Source organism: Bos grunniens, chromosome 9, assembly GCF_055505025.1.
Source record: "Bos grunniens cultivar Pamir isolate PY7600 chromosome 9, Bosgru_T2T1.0, whole genome shotgun sequence".
In the NCBI taxonomy this organism is placed as follows: Eukaryota; Metazoa; Chordata; class Mammalia; order Artiodactyla; family Bovidae; genus Bos; species Bos grunniens.
Genome location: NC_141173.1, coordinates 48577523 through 48587301, shown reverse-complemented (window position 1 = coordinate 48587301; position 9779 = coordinate 48577523).

The following is a 9779-nucleotide window of genomic DNA, read 5'->3' as shown; positions in this document are numbered from 1 at the left end:
CTCTTTTTTAAGGACCATTGTTTTTGCTTATATGCACCTAATAGTTGGAATAAAGGTATTACATAACTTATTAGTACACATTTGCTGCTTATTCTGAGCTTTAAAGACTCTCAGAGCTATTAAGTTTTCTCAAAACAAATGATCTCTCCAGAATTTAAAATTTATATTTTAAACCACCAGTGTCTGTTCTCATCTTTTAATAATACCCAGCTCTATGCTTTAGTACCTACACTCAGCTTCTTCTCGCTTGTAGGTTTCAATCATCATAAAAGGCTAGCATTCCCTTTTGTTGTTGTTGTGTTTTTCTATATTACACAAGATAAAGTTATAATTCTTCCAGAGTGCTAGCTGGTTCACTTGCAGCTTTGTGATTTTATTGTGGTTTAGAGGATGAAATCATTAAGCCATTTGAAAAATAGCAAAGCTTTAAACAGTTAAAGCATATTACTTTATCATGATTCTTATGTAAAGTACATAGCGAGATAAACTTACAGCAGGTAGGAAATGTACCAGTGCCATCTAGGAAACTTCAGTTATTTAACTATTTCGGAAGCTTATATCATACAGTAACATTTTACCACATAAGTCTAATTTTATACTCTGAAGCTCACTTTCCATCTTGTAAAGTTTCCCAGTACATAAGTATTTATAATTAAATCCCTTCAATCACCATGAGTTCACTGAGAATAGGCCAGTATCTCTTGCCATGACTATGTGGGCTCATAATACTATTATCTTCTATCACCATTTTTATAGCCAATTACTAATCTTTAATTTGACCTGTGAGTAAAGATTTCAAGAAAGACTCCTTTGTTTGGTTATGTGATAAAATATAAAGCGGAAAAAAAAGTTATGCCAAAGTGACTTCTATATTTCATTTCATTATTGTATTTTTAAGAGCCTTTATGCTCATTAATAGTGACATTAATCTTTCATAAGCATCTTTCATTTTCAAATCAACTGCCTGTCAACATAATTACCTTTCAAAATCAAATAAAAATATTTACATACATGTTAAGAATCACCTATGTCTTATACATTTTAAATGTGTTAATTACTAAGGGAAAATTTAAAATATTCATTAGAGGCAACACATTTTAAGAGCACTAACATGTATCAAGATTAAAAGAATATTCTATACTGTCAAAAATTGTGTTTTGCCATGAAAATGGCCACAAAATTCCCAATCTCACCTAGACACAATTTGACCTGTCACATTTCCACCAAGAGGTAGGGGTTATATTGACTTCTTTGAGTCTAGGAGAGTTCCAGAAAAACATCTATTTCTGCTTTATTGACTGTGCGAAAACCTTTGACTGTGTGGACCACAATAAACTGGAAAATTCTGAAAGAGACTGGAGTACCAGACCACCTGACCTGCCTCTTGAGAAACCTGTATGCAGGTCAGGAAGCAACAGTTAGAACTGGACATGGAACAACAGACTGCTTCCAAATAGGAAAAGGAGTACATCAAGGCTGTATATTGTCACCCTGCTTATTTAACTTATATGCAGAGTACATCATGAGAATCGCTGGGCTGGAAGAAGCACAAGCTGGAATCAAGATTGCCAGGAGAAATATCAATAACCTCAGATATGCAGATGACACCACCCTTATGGCAGAAAGTGAAGAGGAACTCAAGAGCCTCTTGATGAAAGTGAAAGAGGAGAGTGAAAATGTTGGCTTAAAGCTCAACATTCAGAAAACTAAGATCATGGCATCTGGTCCCATCACTTCTTGGGAAATAGATGGGGAAACATTGGAAACAGTTGAAACAGTGTCAAACTTTATTTTTTTGGGCTCCAAGATCACTGCAGATGGTAATTGCAGCCATGAAATTAAAAGACGCTTACTGCTTCGAAGGAAAGTTATGACCAACCTAGATAGCATATTCAAAAGCAGAGACATTACTTTGCCAACAAAGGTCTGTCTAGTCAAGGCTACGGTTTTTCCAGTGGTCGTGTATGGATGTGAGAGTTGGACTGTGAAGAAAGCTGAGTACTGAAGAATTGATGGTTTTGAACTGTGGTGTTGGAGAAGACTCTTGAGAGTCCTTTGGACTGCAGGGAGATCCAACCAGTCCATTCTGAAGGAGATAAGTCCTGGGTGTTCTTTGGAAGAAATGATGCTAAAGCTGAAACTCCATTACTTTTGCCACCTCATGAGAAGGGTTGACTCATTGGAAAAGACCCTGATGCTGGGATGGATTGGGGCAGGAGGAGAAGGGGACGACAGGGGATGGGATCGCTGGATGGCATCACTGACTCCATGGACATGAGTTTGAGTGAACTCCAGGAGTTGGTGATGGACAGGGAGGCTTGGCATGCTGTGATTCATGGGGCCGCAAAGAGTCCCACATGACTGAGAGACTGAACTGAACTGAACTGAGGTGGGCTTGTGATACACTTGTAGCATAATTTATGAGGGAATTGATACTATGTGACTTCTAAGGCTAGGTTATAAAGGGCAATACAGGTTCTGTTTTGTTTTCCAGTTTGGATCCAAAACCTGTGTGTAAGAAGTTTTACATGCCTTAGATGCAATGTATAGGGTTGCCAGACCACAGCTCCGGCGAAGCCCCTCAGTTTATAGCTTAGTGTCCACGTGAGGGAGCCATTTTGGTCATTCAGCCCAGGAGAATTGCAGAAGATTAAAGCCCTAGCTGACATGTGGCCACAAACACAAAAGAAACTCCAAGTTGGAACTGCCAAACTCAGTTGTTCATGACTCACTGACTCATCAAGTTATGATAAAAATAAATGATTGCTTTAAGTTGTTAAGTTTTAGGATAATTTGTACATATAAATAATACCCAGCGCAGAAATCTGTGACTGGGTTGAGGTAATGCTGTTAAAAAAGAAAGAAAGAAAGAAAGAAATATGACACCCAAATGTATGGCATTTACTTTGAGAATGAGCAGTGGGCAGAAAACATAATATGGGGGAGGCACGTCTTGAAGAGATCCCAAAGATGCTGCTCAGTTCAGTTCAGTTCAGTTGCTCAGTCGTGTCCAACACTTTGCAACCCCATGAACCACAGCACTCCAGGCCTCCCTTTTCATCACCAACTGTGGGAGTCTATCCAGACTCACGTCCATTGAGTCGGTGATGCCATCGAACCATCTCATCCTCTTCTCCTCCTGCCTTCAATCTTTCCCAACATCAGGATCTTTTCAAATGAGTCAGCTCTTTGCATCGGGTGGCCAAAGTATTGGAGTTTCAGCTTCAACATCAGTCCTTCCAATGAACACCCAGGACTGATCTCCTTTAGGATGAACTGGTTGGATCTCCTTGCAGTCCAGGGGACTCTCAAGAGTCTTCTCCAACATCACAGTTCAAAAACATAAATTCTTTGGCACTCAGCTTTCTTCACAGTCCAACTCTCACATCCATACACAACTACTGGAAAAACCATAGCCTTAACTAGACAGGCCTTTGTTGGCAAAGTAATGTCTCTGCTTTTTTATATGCTGTTTAGGTTGATCATAACTTTCCTTCCAAGGAGTAAGCGTCTTTTAATTTCGTGGCTGCAATCACCATCTGCAGTGATTTTGGAGCCCCAAAACTAAAGTCAGCCACTGTTTCTCCATCTATTTGCCATGAAATGATGGGACTGGATGCCATAATCTTAGTTTTCTGAATGTTGAGCTTTAAGCCAAAATTTTCACTCTCCTCTTTCACTTTCATCAAGAGGCTCTTTAGTTTTTCTTCACTTTCTGCCATAAGGGTGGTGTCATCTACATATGTGAGGTTATTGATATTTCTCCCAGCAATCATGATTCCAGCTTGTGCTTCCTCGAGCCCAGCATTTCTCATAATGTACTCTGAATATAAGTTACATAAGCAGTGTGACAATATACAGCCTTGGCGTACTCCTTTTCCTATTTGGAAGCAGTCTGTTGTTCCATGTCCAGTTCTAACTGTTGCTTCCTGACCTGCATACAAACTTCTCAAGAGGCAGGTCAGGTAGTCTGATATCCCCATCTTTTTCAGATTTTTCCACAGTTTATTGTGATCCACATAGTCAAAGGTTTTGGCATAGTCAATAAAGCAGAAATAGATGTTTCTCTGGAACCCTCTTGCTTTTTTGCTGATCCAGTGGATATTGGCAATTTGATCTCTGGTTCCCCTGCCTTTTCTAAAACCAGCTTGAACATCTGGAAGTTCACAGTTCACGTATTGCTGAAACCTGTCTTGGAGAATTTTGAGCATTTCTTTACTAGTGTGTGAGATGAGTGCAGTTGTGTGATAGTTTGAGCATTCTTTGGCATTGCCTTTCTTTGGGATTGGAATGAAAACTGACCTTTTCCAGTCCTGTGGCCACTGCTAAGTTTTCCAAATTTGCTGGCATATTGAGTGCAGCCCTTTCACAGCATCATCTTTCAGGATTTGAAATAGCTCAACTGGAATTCCATCACCTCCACTAGCTTTGTTCGTAGTGATGCTTCCTAAGGCCCACTTGACTTCACATTCCAGGATGTCTGGCTCTAGGTAAGTGATCACACCATCATGATTATCTGGGTGGTGAAGATTTTTTTGTATAGTTCTTCTGTGTATTCTTGCCACCTTTTCTTAATATCTTCTGCTTATGTTAGATCTATACCTTTTCTGTCCTTTATTGAGCCCATCTTTGCATGAAATGTTCCCTTGGTATCTCTAATTTTCTTGACGAGATCTCTAGTCTTTCCCATTCTGTTGTTTTCCTCTATTTCTTTGCACTGATCACTGAGGAAAGTTTTCTTATCTCTCCTTGCTATTCTTTGGAACTCTGCATTCACATGGGTATATCTTTTCTTTTCTCCTTTGCTTTTTGCTTCTCTTCTCTTCACAGCTATTTGTAAGGCCTCCCCAGACAGCCATTTTGCTTTTTTTGCATTTTTTTTTTCCTTGGGGAGGTTCTTGATTCCTGTCTCCTGTACAATGTCATGGACCTCCTTCTATTGTTCATCAGGCACTCTTTCTATCAGATCTAGTCCTTTAAATCTATTTCTCACATCCACTCTGTAGTCAAAGGGATTTGGTTTAGGTCATACCTGAATGGTCTAGTGGTTTTCCCCACTTTCTTCATTTTAAGTCTGAATATGACAATGAGGAGTTCATGATCTGAGCCACAGTCATCTCCTGGTCTTTTTTTTTTGCTGACTGTATAGATCTTCTCCATCTTTGGCTGCAAAGATATAATCAATCTGCTGGGGGCTTAAAGTAAAGTGAGTCTACTCTGGAAGATCTACTTTGGAAGTAGATCCTATTTCCTACCTGATTATCATGTATGCTCTTTAGTATGTTCTCATCTTCCCTGTTGTTGGTAGAGTTTAATTTTACCTGTTTTGAGATACCTTTCTCACCTATACTTGTCCCTATCCTTTGACACATACAGAGAAAGAGAAAAGTACATGTTTATATTTGTGGATGAACATACTATATAGTTATAGAAATAAAAGACATACATACACCTACAAGAAAGAACATCCTACTAAATTTCCATCCCTTTTTGTTGTTAAGAGAATATTGAAATTTAAACTAAAGAACCATTTGTGGAAGATAATACAAATTTACACATAATGCAATTTAATACATGCCAGGTACCAATCCTGATCCACACTGTCTGTGTGGCAAAAGGAAGATATACTGTTTCTTCAATTCTTTCATACTTTCCCCATCACACACCACCATGCTGTGCCTACTCAAATGCTTGCCAGAAATTGCCGTTCAGAAATGGTTAGGGGACCCTGTAGTGCAACACAAATAGACAATGTGGCAAAATTACACAACAGGTAAAAAAGAAAATTACATTAAAAACACACACACAAACACACAGCTATTGTTGATTTTGAGTCCTCCTATATTCCATCTGCTCTACTGAGCTCTCAGTGTATCTTCCAGAAGGTGGCATAGAAAGTTAAGTAAACTGTCAAAAATACGCAGCTACTAACTGACAGAATTTGTGAAACAAACAAGCAAAGAACCAGACACCCTGACTTCAAAATCCTAATCCTTAACCACTATGACATATTGCCTCTGGAAAATAACAGCTGCAAAATAAAAGTGTGATCTATCCAGTAACGTTTTTTAATGTTAAGAAACTACTGGATCCAAGTGGTCTCAGTCCCAGTTTTAGTGACTATAAAATTAAATATGTATACATATCATAGGATCCAATACATACACTGTGAAGTGTAAAGGATTTTTATAGACATAGTTGTGGCTGTTTTATCATTATTGAGGTTGGCACATGGAAATGTTTCAGAATAGCTGTACTGCTACACCTCAGCAGAAGAATAATGCAAATTGACAACACACAAATGAGGACTGCCTTTTCATTTGTTTTAGCCTCAATTTAGAAAGCAATAGCTCTGTTGCATTAACATGGAATTCTGATCATCAGTTTATAAACAAAGCCTAGAGTTTATGCCTGTATTGGAGTGTTTAATTTAATTATACCTATTGCATTTAAGTGTATTTCTTTTGATGAAGAGGGAACATACCAGGAGGGAAGCATACAAATTATTTCCTTTGTGGACTCATCATCAAAAAGATATAGAAATACAAAGCCCTTTGTTGTTCTACTTGGCAGAGTAAACTAAGACCTCAGAACAAATAGAAGCCTTCTTAAGCCTTCTATTTGTCTCCTGAGCTGAGATATAAGCACTGAGCAAGCTCTATGTGCTAGAAAAGCAGTACACAGCAGCCAGGGCTTCATGCTTTGTCTAATACATAGGGATGCAGGAGCTTTTCATGAAGGGAGTAGCTCTGCCACTGGCATAAGAGAAAAGAAAATAAGTTGTCTAATTCTAAGCTAAGGCCAGGAAGGTCAGCAAAGAGACTATACTTTACTTTGCATGTAGGATTAGCTTAAACGGTCATTACTGTGGCTGGAGGTCTAGGTTTCAATCCAAGGATGACAAGAAAACTATAAAGGAAATAACCAAAAGTGAAATAGCAAAAACCTGGGGGGAATCAGTAGACTAAACGAGGTAGTGTTTGTTTCTCCTTTAGTTGTATATATTAAAGAAATTGATTTGGCATCCAAACAATAAAATCTATGCAAGCTAATCAAATACAAACTTTTCATTACCTAAATTTTCTCTCAACAAAAGATGATATTAAAATGTCAGTGCTAGTAACAACTTAAGAAGCTAACAGAAATGTAATCAATGACCCACATGTTAGAGCGGATTATATTTGAGTAGCTTGCTGCTGCTGCTAAGTCACTTCAGTCATGCCTGACTCTGTGCGACCCCATAGATGGCAGCCCACCAGGCTCCCCCATCCCTGAGATTCTCCAGGCAAGAACACTGGAGTGGGTTGCCATTTCCTTCTCCAATGCATGAAAGGGAAAAGTGAAAGTGAAGTTGCTCGGTCGGGTCCGACTCCTAGCGACCCCATGGACTGCAGCCCACCGGGCTCCTCTGTCCATGGGATTTTCCAGGCAAGAGTACTGGAGTGGGGTGCCGTTGCCTTCTCCATTGAGTAGCTTAGATAGGCAGTATTTTTTCTATTTTAGAAGGATTTTATCTTATATCTATTACACATTATTTTTAAAAACAACTCAGGAGGAAAAACACTGTCAAAATTCATTTCAAGATATTGATGTTCAGAATAAAATTACTATATTAATTAGAAGGAGTTTTAAAATAAAAAAATGGTAAACTTGAGTGTCACTATCAATAGTTTAGCCAAATGTATGTATTAGTTTGTATCATGATGTCTGATAGTAGATTTTTTACAGTAGTGTAGGCAACGGCAGGCCACTCCAGTACTCTTGCCTGGAAAGTCCCACGGATGGAGGAGCCTGGTAGGCTGCAGTCCATGGGGTCGCTAGGAGTAGGATGTGACTGAGTGACTTCACTTTCACTTTTCACTTTCATGCAATGTAGAAGGAAATGGCAACCCACTCCAGTGTTCTTGCCTGGAGAATCCCAGGGATGGCAGAGCCTGGTGGGCTGCCGTCTATGGGGTTGCACAGAGTCGGACATGACTGAAGCGACTTAGCAGCAGCAGCAGTAGACCTTTAGGAAAGCTTTATTCTTCAAAATATATTGAGATCAATGTTACATATGTGACAGAGAGCTATTTAAAATGATTTTTGAATATGTGACTTTTATATTGATTCAGTTCTTAAATAATAGCATACAAAAATGTGTTGTAAGAAATATTCAGATGTGTACATTACAATGTGACTATTTTTAGTATTTAGGTATGAGAGCAGACTAATGGACAGAGCTTTGTGACATTGTATAGGAGGCAGAAATCAGGACCATCTCCAAGAAAAAGAAATGCAAAAAGTTGTCTGAGGAGGCCTTACAAATAGCAGAGAAAAGAAGAGAAGCTAAGGCAAAGGAGAAAAGCAAAGATATACCCATATGAATGCAGATTTCCAAAAAGAGCAAGGAGAGAAAGAAAGTCTTCCTCAGTGATCAATCCAAATAAACAGAGGAAAACAATAGAATGGGAAAGACTAGAGATCTCTTCAAGAAAATTAGAGATATCAAGGGAACATTGCATGCAAAGATGGGCACAATAAAGGACAGAAATGGTATGGATCTAACAAAAGCAGAATATGCTAAGAAGGGGTGGCAAGAATACACAGAAGAACTACACAAAAAAGATCTTCATGACCCAGATAATCATGATGGTGTGATCACTCACCTAGAGCCAGACATCCCGGAATGTGAAGTCAAGTGGACCTTAGGAAGCATCACTACAAAAAAAGCTAGTGGAGGTGATGGAATTTCAGCTGAGCTACTTCAAATCCTAAAAGATTATGTTGTGGAAGTGCTGCACTCAATATGCCAGCAAATTTGGAAAACTCAGCAGTGTCCACAGGACTGGAAAAGGTCAGTTTTCATTCCAATCCCCAAGAACACAATGCCAAAGAACGTTCAAACTACCGCACAATTACACTCTTTTCACACACTAGCAAAGTAATGCTCAAAATTTTTCAAGCCAGGCTTCAACATTATGTGAACTGAGAACTTCCAGATGTTCAAGCTGGATTTAGAAAAGGCAGAGGAACCAGAGATCAAATTGCCAACATCTGCTGGATCATAGAAAAAGCAACAGAGGTTCAGAAAAACATCTACTTCTGTTTATTGACTACATCAAAGCCTTTGACTCTGTGGATCACAACAAACTATGGAAAATTCTTAATGAGATGAGAATACCAGACCACCTTACCTGCCTCCTGAGAAATCTGTATGCAGGTCAAAAAGCAACAGTTAGAACTGTACATGGAAAAATAGACTGGTTCCAAATTGGAAAAGGAGTATGTCAACGCTTTATATTGTTACCCTGTTTATTTAACTTATTTGCAGAGGACAACATGAGAAATGCTGGGCTGGTAAAGCACAACTGAAACTAAGATTTCCAGGAGAAATATCAATAATCTCAGATATGCAGATGACACCTCCCTTATGGCAGAAAGCCAAGAGTAACTAAAGAGGCTCTTGATGAAAGTGAAAGAGGAGAGGGAAAAGGCTGACTTAGAACTCAACATTCAAAAAACAAAGATCATGGCATCTGGTCCCATCACTGCATGGCAAATAGATGGGGAAACAATGGAAACAGTGAATGGTTTTATTTTCTTGGGCTCCAAAATCATTGCAGATGGTGACTGCAGCCATGAAATTAAAAGACGGTTGCTCCTGGGAAGAAAAGCTATGACCAACCTAGACAGTGTATTGAAAAGCAGAGACATACTTGGCCTACAAAGGTCCATCTAGTCAGAGCTATGGTTTTTCCAGAAGTAATGTACGGATGTCAGAGTTGGACCATAAAGAA